This window comes from Neovison vison, chromosome 1 (genome assembly GCF_020171115.1).
Source record: "Neovison vison isolate M4711 chromosome 1, ASM_NN_V1, whole genome shotgun sequence".
NCBI classification, from domain to species: domain Eukaryota; kingdom Metazoa; phylum Chordata; class Mammalia; order Carnivora; family Mustelidae; genus Neogale; species Neogale vison.
This window is the reverse complement of record NC_058091.1, coordinates 119,171,615-119,185,081: the sequence shown is the minus strand read 5'-3', so window position 1 is coordinate 119,185,081 and position 13,467 is coordinate 119,171,615. Positions and strand designations below refer to the sequence as shown.

Genomic DNA, 13,467 nt, shown 5'->3' with positions numbered 1-13,467 from the left:
GTGTGAGAGAGAGTTAGAAATATAGAGTGGAAAGACATTTAGTTACTTGACAGAGTGACCGTGAAAGGGCTCCCAAAGCTGACTTCAAGAAGGAGAATGAACCAGTCTTAGCATTTCAAGCGGAAGAAGTGGCTAAGTGGGGAAAGTCCCAAGGCAGAGAAGAAGAACTTGGCATGTTCTAGGGCAATTCTTGCTTTCTTTGTTAACCACAATATATGGGCTAAAAACAACTACAAACAAACACCCACATGCACACATTTTTTCTGCAAATCAGATCAGTTACATCTAAAACAAAGGTATCATGAAACTCTCCTTTTACCTAAAATGCTCAAATGGATTCTGGTATTTAACATCAGATTCACTGAGATATCATTTACATACAGTAAAATTCACTCTTTGTAGGTTCTATGTGTTTTGATAAATTTATGCAATCACTTACATCACCACAATCAAGCTGTAGAACATTTTCATGCCCCTCAAAATTCCTTTCTGCTATTTTCAAAAAAGATTTTATTTATTTGACAGATATCACAAGAAGGCAGAGAGGCAGGCAGAAAGAGAGAGAGGGAAGCAGGCTCCCCACTGAGTGGAGAGCCTGATGCAGGACTCAATCCCAAGACCCTGAGATCATGACCTGAGCCAAAGGCAGAGGCTTTAACCCACTGAGCCACCCAGGTGCCCCATCCTGCTATTTTGTAGTCAATTTCCTCACCACAACATGTTGCTACTGGCAAGCACTGATTTCTGCCACTAAGGGTTTTTTTTAAAAAATGGTTTTTCTAATGAGTCTGTCTAGATGTTTATTAATGTTAATGATCTTTTTGAAAAACCTGCTTCAGGTTTCATTGTTCTTTCTCTACAGTTCTTTTGTTCTCAATTTTATTGATTTCTGCCCTTTCTTATGTCCTTCCTCCTTCGCTTTGGATTTAATTTGCTCTTTTTAAAAAATTTCTGGTTTCTTAAGGTGGAAGATTAGATTACTGATTTGAAATTTTTCTTGTTTTCTAGTTTAATGTTTAAACTTCCATTTAAGCATTGCTTTAGTGGTATCCACAAATTTTGATAATTTTGTGTTTCATTTTTATTCACTTCAAAATATTCTCTGATTTCCCTTGTGACTTCTTCTTTGACCCATGGCTTTTTGAAGAAGTGTGTTGTTTAATTTGCAAATATTTGGGAGATTTTCCAAATGTCATTCTGTTATTGATTTCTAATTTAATTCAGTTGTAATAAGAGAACATACTTTTATGATTTCAATTAGTTTAAATTTGGTGAAGCTTTTTTTATGGCCCAGAATGCAATCTGTCTTGATTAAGTGTTCCATGTATTCTTGAAAAGAATGTTGTTTTTCGGGGCGCCTGGGTGGCTCAGTGGGTTAAAGCCTCTGCCTTCGGCTCAGGTCATGATCCCAGGGTCCTGGGATCTAGCCCCGCATTGGGCTGTCTGCTCCGCAGGGAGCCTGCTTCCTCTTCTCTCTCTCTCTGCCTGCCTCTCTGCCTACTTGTAATCTCTGTCTGTTAAATAAATAAAAATAAAATCTTAAAAAAATAAAAAAAAATAATAAAAAAAAAAGAATGTTGTTTTTCTGTTGTTGAGTGGAATGTTCCCTAAATGTCACTTAGATCAATTTTATTGATAATGTGTTCAGGCTTTTATATCTGTGCTGATTTTCTGTCTAGTTGTCTTATCAATTACTGAGACAGGAATATGTTGAAGTCTCCAACTATAACTATGGATTTATCTATTTTGCCTTTCACTTCTAGAAGTTTTACTGTATATATTTTGAAGCTGTGTTCAATGCACGACCCTTTAGGACTGTTATGTCTTCATGAATTGATTCCGTTATGGTTGGGTCCATATTTATCCCTGGAAATATCCCTTATTGGGAAGTCTGATTTGTCTGGTATGAATATAGCCCTTCTGCTTTCTTTTGATTAGTGTTTGCATAGTATACCTTTTTTTTTTAAAGATTTTATTTATTTATTTGACAGAGAGAGATCACAAGTAGGCAGAGACGCAGGCAGAGAGAGAGAGAGAAGGAAGCAGGCTCCCTGCTGAGCAGAGAGCCCGATGCGGGACTCGATTCCAGGACCCCGAGATCACGACCCAAGCCGAAGGCAGCGGCTTAACCCACTGAGCCACCCAGGCGCCCCTGCATAGTATACCTTTTTGTATCCTTTTATTTTTAGCTAAAAATGGCTCTATATTTTATGTGTTTCTAGTAGAGAGCATATAATTTGCGTCTTGATTTCATTTGTGCAACACAGTTCAAAAGTAAAATAGGTAGCCGATAGAGTGAGAGAAAATATTCCCAATACATATAGACAACAAAAGACCAATATGAAAATAGATGAAGAATTTCTACAAATCAATAGGAAAAAGACAAAAAACACAATAGAAAAGTGAGCAAAAAACCTGGAGGGACATTTCATGAAACTGATATTCAATGGCCAATGAATTTAGGAAAAAGAACTTAACTTCATTAATCATCAGAGAAATTCTAATTAAACCACAGTGCAATCCCACTACATATCCCCAGAAGGGCTAAAATAAAAAAGATTAACAATAACAAGAGTTGGCAAGGATGTGGAGCAACTAGAGCTCTCATACAGCACTGGTGTAAATGTAAAGTTGGTACAACTCCTTTGGAAAATTTCTGGCAGCATCCAAATTGAATATGGATATACATATGTATCTCCTGTGGCTAAACAATTCCACTCTTAGATACAAATGGCCAACAAAATACATGTATAATGTCTACCAAAAACATTTACTAAAATGTTCATGGTAGCACCACTCCTAGTAGCTCCATACTGGAAACTATATAGATGACATTAATAGTAGAATGGATAAATTGCAGTTTATTCTCACAATGGGACATTATAGGAATGAGAATGAACTACAGTGGCGCACAATAACATGGATGAATCTCATTGACATAATGTTGAATGAGAGAAATCAGACACAAAGATGATTTACTGTGTGACTCCATTTATGTAAAATGCAAAATGGTCAACATTAATCTCTATGTTAGAATCAGAAAAGGATTGTCCTTGTAGGTAGTGATTGGAAGGAGTATATGTGGCCATCCCATAAGGTAATATTCTGAAATATTCTGTTTCTTTCTCTTGAGGGTAGTTGCAGGGCTATGTTCACTTTGTGAAAAAATATCAAGTTGTATATTTATGATATGTACACTTAGGGCATGCATGTTATACTTCAATAAAAATTTTTCAGTGAAGAAACTGGAAAACAAAAGTCAAATAAATTTTATAAAAGCCTCTTAACAAAAAACAACAGACCATTGATTCCTACTTTCACCTCCATTCCTAGAGTTCTTAGTCTTTATTTTATTTATCTGTTTATCTGGGCGTTAATTTTATGATTTTATTATCAAAGTTATTCATGCACACAGTTTAAATACTTCTACAGGGCTTGTTATGGAAAACAATACTACCCCATCCCTGGCCTTATCTGCCCACTTCTCATTCCCACCATCAGTCCAACATAGTTCATTTTGATCAGATGAATATTCATTATTTATCTATTATGACTGCACAAATGTTACTGTGTAACCTCTCATTTTCCCTTGACCTAATAATTGCCCTTTTGGGTATTTATTTCTATGTTCTTACCATGAATTCAATGCCCAGATATCCCCTGATGCATATTTCTTCTCAATTTCTTCAAACACATTATGTAGTCTATCACTCTTCTGAATGAAACTCCCTCTTGAAACCTCCGACCCCTCTAAAGTGTACTGGCTGCCCTCCAGTCCTTGGGGTTTCCCTTCACTGCCTTCCTAGGAATTCTTTCCCTCCTCTCTTTGATAGATCTCCTGTTTCATACATATCAGGTCTTCTTTTTTATTTATCTCTTTGTTGTAGTAGAACACATCTCTAAAAGTTTCTGAAAAAAGGTGCATGGGAAGTAAATGCTTTGAGATTTTCCATGTCTGAAAAATGTACTGGGGACACTAGACTGGAAAAAAAAAATGTTCCTCAGAAATTTGAAGGCACCAGGGCTCCTGGGTGGCTCAGTTTGTTAAGCATTTGCCTTTGGCTCAGGTCATGATCCCAGAGTCCAGGGATTGAGCTCCACATTGCATCGGGAGGTCCCTGCTCAGCAGGGAATCTGGCTCTCCCTCTGCCCCTCGCCTTGCTCGTGCTCTCTCTCTTTCTCTCTCTCAAATAAATAAATAAAATCTTTTTAAAAAAAATAATAAAGAAGACCTTTGAGGGGATTGCTTCACTGTGTTTTAACTTGCAGTGGACAACATTCTGGCACTTGATCCTTCTTATAAAACCTGTTTTATCTTCTCTAGAAGTTTTTAGGATCTCCTCTTTGTCCTCACTAGTGAAATTTTAAAATGATATTGCTCTGGAACTGGAATATTTTCTTCAATATGCGGGGCACCTTCACTTTATAAACTCATGTCCATCAGTTCTGGGAGATTTTCTCTTTTTTTAAATGTTCTCTTTTTTAAAAATTTTATTTATTTATTTGACAGACAGAGATCACAAGTAGGCAGAGAGGCAGGCAGAGAGGGAGGGGGAAGCAGGCTCCCCGATAAGCAGAGAGTCCAATGCGGGGCTCGATCCCAGTACCCTGGGATCATGACCTGAGCTGAAGGCAGAGGCTTTAACCCACTGAGCCACCCAGGTAGCCCTCTATTCTGTCTTTATACAATTCCCCAAATCATGTATTGGACCTCTTGGACTGCCTGAATTTTTTTTTTCCTCTCATTTTTCATATTGTTTTCTTTTTATTCTACTTCCTGGGGGATATCTCTGACTTTATCTTTCATATCTTCTTTTTCTTTTTTTATCTTCTTTTTTGTCCATCTTCCATATTATGTTTTTCATATCTGCTGTCACGTTTTTTTAAATTTTCAGGAGTTTTGTTTTCTGAATGCTATTTTTTTATAGTCTTCTGTTCTTATTTCATGACTCTAATTTCTTAATTCTCTTGAAGATATTAATAATAGATTTTTGGTATGTTTTCTTCTCCCGTTTTAGTCTCTGTTTCCTCCAAGTTATTTTATTTTTGTTCTGTTTGATCTCCATATTTCAAGACAGATTTTTTTTTCTTAAATTTCTGGTCATCCTTGACTGTTTATATTTAGAAGGGGGCACTACAAGGCTGATTAGAAGCTCCACTCAATTTGCAGGGGCATTTTCAGTTTTGTTGTGATTGTCTTAGTTTGGGTTCTCTCAAAAGAGATCCTGAGACATGTACTGTAATGGAACTACTCAATGGAGACATAGGAGAGCACGGAAGTAAAACAGGAAAGAGAAGGAAGTATAACAATAACTGAGAATGACTAAGGCTTAATCCTATGGAGAAATTCTGAGAAAATGGTGTAAAACACACACCTCAGTATTGCAAGCAAGGGGAAGGGAAACCGGGTATTAATACAACAAATCCTGACAGTCATTGGTTGAGAATCACTCTCAGTGGGGAGGTTATTAATTCCCTAACACTTCTGGCCTGCCATATACCTAAGCAGAATAGCTTTTTCTGGCTTTGGAGAGAGACCACAGGCAAAGAGATTCAGAGGCTGACAGCTGAAGTCCGCAAGAGTACACTGAAGTCCGACTGCCCAGGGGATATGGGTGGGGTAGTGATCTAGCTGGGCTATCACTTAGATACACCCATCTGCATTTTTAGATCTTTTCTTTTGCCCTTGTCAAAAGGACAAAAAGAGTATCTCCTGTGTGAAGGGTTCTAGTGTGACTGCCAGAGTTCTAAGTGATCTAAGTGGGGGGAAAAGACTGTGAGTCCCAACTTCCAGTGGAAAACTCTAAACTTTCACCTCCTCCTATTTTAGGATGACACCCTTGCTGTCTGTGTCCTCCAGTCTAAACCTCTACTTGGTAACTTCTAGGATATAAATCCTCAGACTTCTACTAGTTTGGGAGAGGAAGTCCCATACCTGTTCTCAGAGGAGAGGTATTTGGGGTTCAGCTGCCTCTTAAGTGGACTTCCAACTAGACATTCTGCTTTTGGCCCCATATTCACCTCCTTAGGTGGCTGTGTCACTGATTCCTTCAGCAGCTTCTGTGATGTAAATTTGGTTGCTGCTCTGCTTTCCTCAGCTCTCTCCGGCCTGCTAAACTGGTTACCACTCGCTTTTCAGCTTTCCAGTTTCCAACATGTTGTTGCTATTGTCTCCTTTTCTATTCTCTTTGCTGTGTGATTTTGAGCATTAAAAAGAATTCTTTAGCTGAATTCCTTCTGTGTCCTTTTATAACCTACTATTTTAAAATTACAGACCTTTGTGACATTTTACCTCCAGCTGACTGGAGAATTCCACTTCAGTAGCTTCTCAGATTGTCACCAAGTTAGGTGAATAGCAGGGCATCTTGTCTGGCTGGTGAAGATGTCTCCCCTTCTACTTTCTGCCTTCATTGCTTTAGAAGCTTGAGAGCACTGATTGACCTTTTGCTTTGTATCTATAAGAAAGAGAAAGTGATAATGTGAGTCTGCTCACCATCACCCCAAGCCCCAGCACAAGTTTGAGCACCAGTGGTTTGTAGGCCCCCGTTCATCAGAGAAAGAAGCTGTTTCCTGAGAGACATCAGGGATGCCAGATACAAGTCCTACTACTGTAGGACTCATTGTCCCAGTTTGTCACAACCCCCAGCATTGATGTGGTGTTCTGAGGATCGGTTGATGGCATGTAGGGTATCAGTTGTAGTAACAGCAAAGCTTCCTTAGAAGCTCTGAAAACTATGAGGATTGAACCAGAATGAGAGAGGAGGAACATGGCAGATACTTCATGGTGGCTATAGCTGATGTTTGCAAACACACATAAGGCCTCTTGTGGGCTCATCTAAAAACACCAAGGAGGGAACTTTCTGCCAGACTGGTTGAAGCAGGTTGAGACCTATGGTGGTCTGCTGCATTGTGACCCCTAGGGGATGCCTCCCAGTATTTACAACATTGAGTAATTCCCTCTCTTTGAATCGGTGCTGGCCCTGTCACAATGTAACCACTAGGGTACAGTGGACGTGACTAAGACTCAGTTCTGAGCCTAAGCCTAAAGGGACCCTGGTAGGTTCCATTTTTCCTCTCTTGGGAACTTAGAATCTTTAGGTAAGTAGTCTGTCTACTGTGCTGGAGTGACTGTGTGGAAAGGTCAAATGGAGAGGGAGGGGCCCTGATATTTCACAATAAGGAACTGAGGAAGCCAGTGATGATGAGAATTGAGGCCTCAGATATGTGACCCCAGTTGAGCAATTGCTGTCATCCCCTGGCCACTTGAGCCCTCCAAGCTGAGGCTCAAGACATGTGAATGATGAAGCCCTTGTGTACATTCCAGTCCCAGCAGACACCCATGAATCAGAAGCAAGCTATGACCTGCTGGAATTCCTGACCCACTGCATTGTAAGAAATGATAAAATAATTACTATTTTCAGATACCAAGTTTTGGTGTAGTTTGTTGTGTATCAACAGATAACCAACTGAACCAGAAGAACTCTGGGTTCTTGATGTTTGAGGGACTTCCTCTACCCACCAAGAATGTCTGATGATATTTAGACCATGTTCAAAAAGGACTAAACATGCAGGGCAGATAAAAACAGACTGGTCTGGAAGAAAATATGGATTTTAGAATTTTTAAAAATCTCTAAAAATATGAACTTAGGCATTGTTTTCTTTACTTATTGTTAGGCTTCAAAAGCCTCACAAGAGTGGGAAATGTCCCAAACATTACTGCCACATTGAGAGGCATTTTGACCTGTCCTAGTATGAGTTCCCTCTAATACGTGGCAAGGGAGCTAGGGCCTTACTCTCCACTTGTGATATTTTTTAGCAGTGGCTTAAATCTGATGCCTTTAGTTTAAAGCCAGGTTAAGTAAACTCACTTTCATACTTGTTTTAAAAATAAACTCCTACAAGAAAGAACATACTCGTCTTTATAGAATCCTCCCCATGTGATGCTGACACATTGTCTCAAGAGGTACCTTAATGTAAGAAAAGGATGATGAGGTTAGAAATCACAGAGGATAGGGTTTGAATCCCACCTCTTTCATGTTCTAGCTGTGAAGCTTTGGAGAGGTTATTCAACCTCTTTCAGTCTGTGTTCCTTCATCATTAAAAAGTGAAAGTGCTAATACCTACCTTGAAGGATTGCTTTGAGAATAAAATGAGGTAATGTGTATGAAAGTACATAAAATACTGCTGGGCATATGGTTAAGACTCAAAAATACCTTGACTTCATTTTGCTGCGTTCAAAGGTTATTGGTGCCAGGATTATGGGCTCAAGGAAGTTGAAAGAGGAGCCAGAGGGCTAGACAGCCCAGTGACAGTTTGGTTGGGTCACCATTACTGCCTTCTCTTCTCTCTATTGCCATTGACATGGATGGTAGAGATAAAAGATCTTCAAAATAGTAACCAATTATCCTATCTCTCCTGTAACCCCTGTCCTTATTCTCTTCACAGAGAACAAGGGTTCTGGTTTTATCTCAAGAAAAGAATGATAATAGTTAACACCAATTATAAATGTGTCAATTTTTTTGCTTTGGGTTTTAAAAGCCAGACTTGCGGCATAAGAAAAATGTTTTGAAAGAATAATTGGCGGGGTGCCTGGGTGGCTCAGTCTATTAAGCAGATGCCTTTGGATCAGGTCATGATCCCAGGGTTTTGGGGTCAAACCCCACATTGGGTTCCCTGCTCAGTATGTAGTCTGCTTCTACCTCTCCTTCTGCCTGTCCTCCCTACTTGTGTGCTCTCTCTCTTGCCCTCTCTGTCTCTCTGAAATAAATAAATAAATAAAATCTTAAAAAGGCAAATAATTGGAGGGCTGATTTTACTCAACATTGTCTCACATATGTATATACACATGCATACACCCACACTGACACATGTGTCCATGTCCGCACTCAAAGAAGTGGACAAAACTTCACTGGACTTCAGAGTAGGGAAGTCAAGTAGAGCAGGGAGCTGGAATAAGTTTAACCATTGGCTTATATCCTTAGAAACTATTAATGTGTTTTTCTCTTTGCCCTTAGCAAGGAAATGATCTCCTCCTTACTTGGTTATGGCATCAATATGCTTGTGAGGAGGTTCAGATTGCTGAGAAAGGAAAAAGGGGCAACTGTGTGGCTCAGTTGCTTGAGCATTCAGCTCCTGATTTCAGCTCAGGTCCTGGTCTCAGGGTTTGGGGATCAAGCTCCACCAGTCTTGGGCGCTGTGCTCATCAGAGCACAGAAGCACACTCTGCCTCTCCCTTGCTTTCTCTATCCCTCTGAGATTTAAAAAAAAAATTTTTTTTTAAAGAAAAGAAAAGAGGGGAGCCTGGATGGCTCAGTTGGTTACGTGTCCAACTCTTGGTTTCAGCCCAAGTCATGATCTCATGGTCATGGGATTGAACCCTGCATGGGATCTGTGCTCACTGTGGAATCTGCTTCAGATTCTTCCTCCCTCTCCTTCTACCCCTCCTTGCTTCTTAAAAAAGAAAAGAGCCAATATGCATTGAAATTCAAAATAGGCTTTTTCAGCAAGACAAAATACGCTTGAACACTAGACTCTGTGAGAGAAAAATAATTTTCTATATTCACTTAGCACCTATTTAAGATCAAGGTCCAGGGGTGCCTGGGTGGTTTAGTCATTAGGCATCTGCCTCCTGCTCAGGTTATGATCCCAGAGTCCTGGGATCAAGCCCTGAATTGGGCTCTCTGCTCAGCAGAAAGCCTGCTTCTTTCTCTAGTTTCCAAAACTTTTTCATCACCCCATTAAACCGCTCCACATTCATTAAGTGAACACTCCATTTTCCCCCTGACTTCATCCCCTAGTAACCTCTAATCTGCTTTCTATATCTATGGATTTGCCTATTTGCCTATAGACTGCATATATCTTATGAAAAGGAATCACACATGGGTGCCCGGGTGGCTCAATTGGTTGAGCGTCTGACTTTGGCTCAGGTCGTGATCTCAGGGTCATGATCAGGGCAGGGTGTCTGCTTGTCTCTCTCCCTCTGCCTCTCCCTCTGCTCATGCGTGCTCTCCCCCGCCCAAATAAATACATAAAATCTTAAAAAAAAAAAAAAAAGGAACCACACAGGGCATCTTGTTGGCTCAGTCCATTAAGCCTTCCACTCTTGGTTTTGGCTCAGGTCATTATCTCAGGGTCTTGAGATCGCCTGGCATTGGGCTCCTTGCTCACTGGGAGTCTGCTTCCCTTCTTTCTCTCCCTCTGCTCACCCTCCAACCCCTGCTCATGCTGTCTCTCTCTAAGATAAGGAAATAAATCTTAAAAAAAAAAAAAAAGGGAATCACACTATATGTGATCTTTTGTGTCTAGCTTCTTACATTTAACATAATGTTTTGGGGGTTCATCAAAGTAGTGTGTATCAAAAAAAAAAAAAGTAGCCTGTATCAGTACTACATTCCTTTATATGGCTGAATCCTTACTATTCCATTCTATGTATATATCATAATTTGTTTATCCATTCATCAGTTGATGGACACTTGGGTTGTTTCTACCTTTTGACTATTGTAAATAGTGCCGCTACAAACATTCTTGAACAATTTTCTGTGTGGACGTATGCTTTTATTTCTCAGGTAGAATTGCTGGTTCATGCACAAAACAACCCTGCTTAAAGGGGTAAGGACAGTTTCTAGTCGGTAGTAGGATACTGTTGCAGTAAGGAAAAGAGGCCAACATGAATGAAACTCAACTCTGATTTGGACAGAGGTAGCTGGGCATATATAAGGGAGAATGAGGGAACAGGAAGGAGGGGTGAGTAGCTGACTTTGTAAAGTGAAGAATTACAAAAAGCAGGAAGCGGAGTGGTTGATCATGTGACATCCATTTAGGTTTATTAACTGGTGCTTATCCAGGTGAGGCTGTCACACTCCCACAGAGGCTGGGAGACAGGGGCATACCTTTAGGTGTTGACTGGAACAAACAGTAAGTTCTTTGGCAGCCTCGAGTTTTTTCAGGCAGGCACTGTAAGTGGGACAAGGGTCATCCTAGGGATGTGGCCTTGAACTATTAGAAACAACGCTGTGGTATTTAAGTCTTTATAGGGCTAGATGGAAAGGGTTTAGAGGAACATGGCTGGAGTTCGGTCAGTCATATGGTAATTCTGTACTTAATTTTTGAAAGAACCCTGGTTATCTTTGTGTGCCTTTTGAAATACATGTGAATATACGATATTTCAAAAATTAAAGTAGTAACAAAATGCACATTATAGAAGACATCATATATAGGCATATAACCAAGAAGAATTACTATCAAGAATTTATGGAGAACTTCCTCAAATCAATATGAGAAAGACAATAAACCCAACAGAAAAAATGAAAATAGTACGAAAGATAACTCAAAGAAGAAACAAAAACTGTCAATTAAAATAACAATGAGATAACATTTTACATCCATCAAATCAGCAAAGATGAGTCCGCTAATAGCAAATGTTGGTGACTCTATGGGGCAACAGGGACCCTCTTTTCAAGATTTTCTTTATTTATTTGAGAGAGAGAGAGAGCACGAGCTGGAGAGAGAGAGAGAGCAGAAGCAGGGTGGTGGGGGAGAGGGAGAAGTGGACTCCCCGCCAAGCAGGGAGCCTGACATGGGGCTCACTCATCCCAGGACTCTGAGATCATGACCTGAGCCAAAGGCAGAGACTTGACTGAGTAACCTAGGCACCCCGCAGGTTTGAGGAATTTAAGGAAGCTTTGTAGCTGGATTTGCCCTGGAGAAATCTGGCCATGTGGACATCATGAGCAACACACTGGACCATTTAAGCCATGGCAACAGAAAAACATATGTAAGGCCTTCTCTTTTTTAAAGGTTTTATTTTTAAGTAGTCTCTACACCCAACCTGGGGCTTGAATTCACAATCCCAAGATCAAGAGTCACTTAATCTACTAACTGAGCCAGCCAGGCACCTCTTTAAGGCCGTCTTTAGGGGTGTCTGGGTGGCTCAGTTAAGTGTCTGCCTTCAGCTCCGGTCATGATCCGGGGGTCCTGGGATCAAGCCCCAAGTTGGGCTCTCCTCTCCCTCTGCCCTTCCCCCTGCTCATGCTCACACACATCCCCCCAACACACACTGTCTCTCTAATAAATAAATAAAATCTTAAAACCAACAAAAAGGCAGGGATTGTGTCTGTCCTGTCTCTGCTGTGTGCCCAGCACTTTGAGTCATGAGCACAGCTGTGCCCCTGGCTCTGTGCTACAGCCGGCCCCCAACAAAGACTTCTTTTTTGTGTTTTAATTGCTGAGTCAACAGCTATTTTCTTGGTCTCTTGTTTTACACTTATTAGATAAGCCGAAAGAACTGTTCAGTTTGTTGTATGAACACGTGTAGAGGCATATAGGACTGAAATTAATTATCTAACAATACAGAATGTATTGTTTAGGATGTAAAGTCCATCAAGGCTTCGGGATTCTGAGCTATTTTGCTAGAATGGAAAACCGCCTGAGCCATCTCCATCTCTAGCAGATGCATATTGTTTCCTGTGATAATTAAGGCATTTGATGGTCCTCCCAAGTCCATAGCACGCGTTTGCTGCAAGTGCCGGCTGCAATTTTCTGGTCCTGGCTAAGCTAACACGCGTCGCCTTGGTAACTACTGATTCTTCTCCTCATATTCTTTGATTCCGAACAATCTCCAGAAGTTGCTGCGCTGCTTGGTTTTCATTCACATACCAAGAAGGTTCAGAGGTCTTACTTCCTTCGATGAGATTTTCCGAAGACTGCACCTTTACTTCTATATCCAGGACAGTGTGTGCAGGCTGTTCTGTCCTTTCTTCACTTTGTCAAAGAAGCTTTCTGGTCTCCGAGTGCCCAAAAAACCAACAGAAACTATCTCTCCAAATTTAACAACTGTAAACTACAGCAGCCTATAGCATTTATTATGGAACCATTTTGAATAACTCCATAAGAGATTCCCAGTTTCGTTGCTCTCAGAATAAGATCCCTGTATGTTGTAGCCCCAAATGGGTCATCAGTCACAAGGAAGGCAACACCATTGATATCGGCATCCTTCAGAATATTATCTGCTTCTTGTTCCACTTCTTCTTTATGAGCAAGAATCAATTTTTTTTCATAAGACTCTTCCAGAGCTTTCTTCCCTACTGTCAGGACTGAGGTATAGGCTTCTACATACACTTAAGTGTGTTGTTTTCCAACTTCTGGCCCCTTGGATGTTGTTCTTGGCATCACCCAGGCGCAAGTTGACCAGGTAATACATTTCAAATTCCAGGGGCAGGGAGGCCCATAACTGCTGCCTTTCTGAAGAAGAAGCTACAGCTACTGATCAGAGTGCGCTTTATTTATTTATTTATTTATTTATTTATTTGACAGACAGAGATCACAAGTAGACAGAAAGGCAGTCAGAGAGAGATGGAGGAAGTAGGCTCCCTGCTGAGCAGAGAGCCAGATGCGGGGCTTGATCCCAGGATCCTGGGATCTTAACCTGAGCCAAAGGCAGAGGCTTTAACCCACTGAGCCACCGGGGCG

The 13,467-nt window shown here is 40.6% G+C and overlaps 1 pseudogene; it reads right to left on the bottom strand.

Annotated features, from left to right (window-relative positions):
• Positions 1 to 12,361: 12,361 nt before the first annotated feature.
• Positions 12,362 to 13,198, bottom strand: LOC122904405 (annotated as a pseudogene).
• Positions 13,199 to 13,467: the final 269 nt, after the last annotated feature.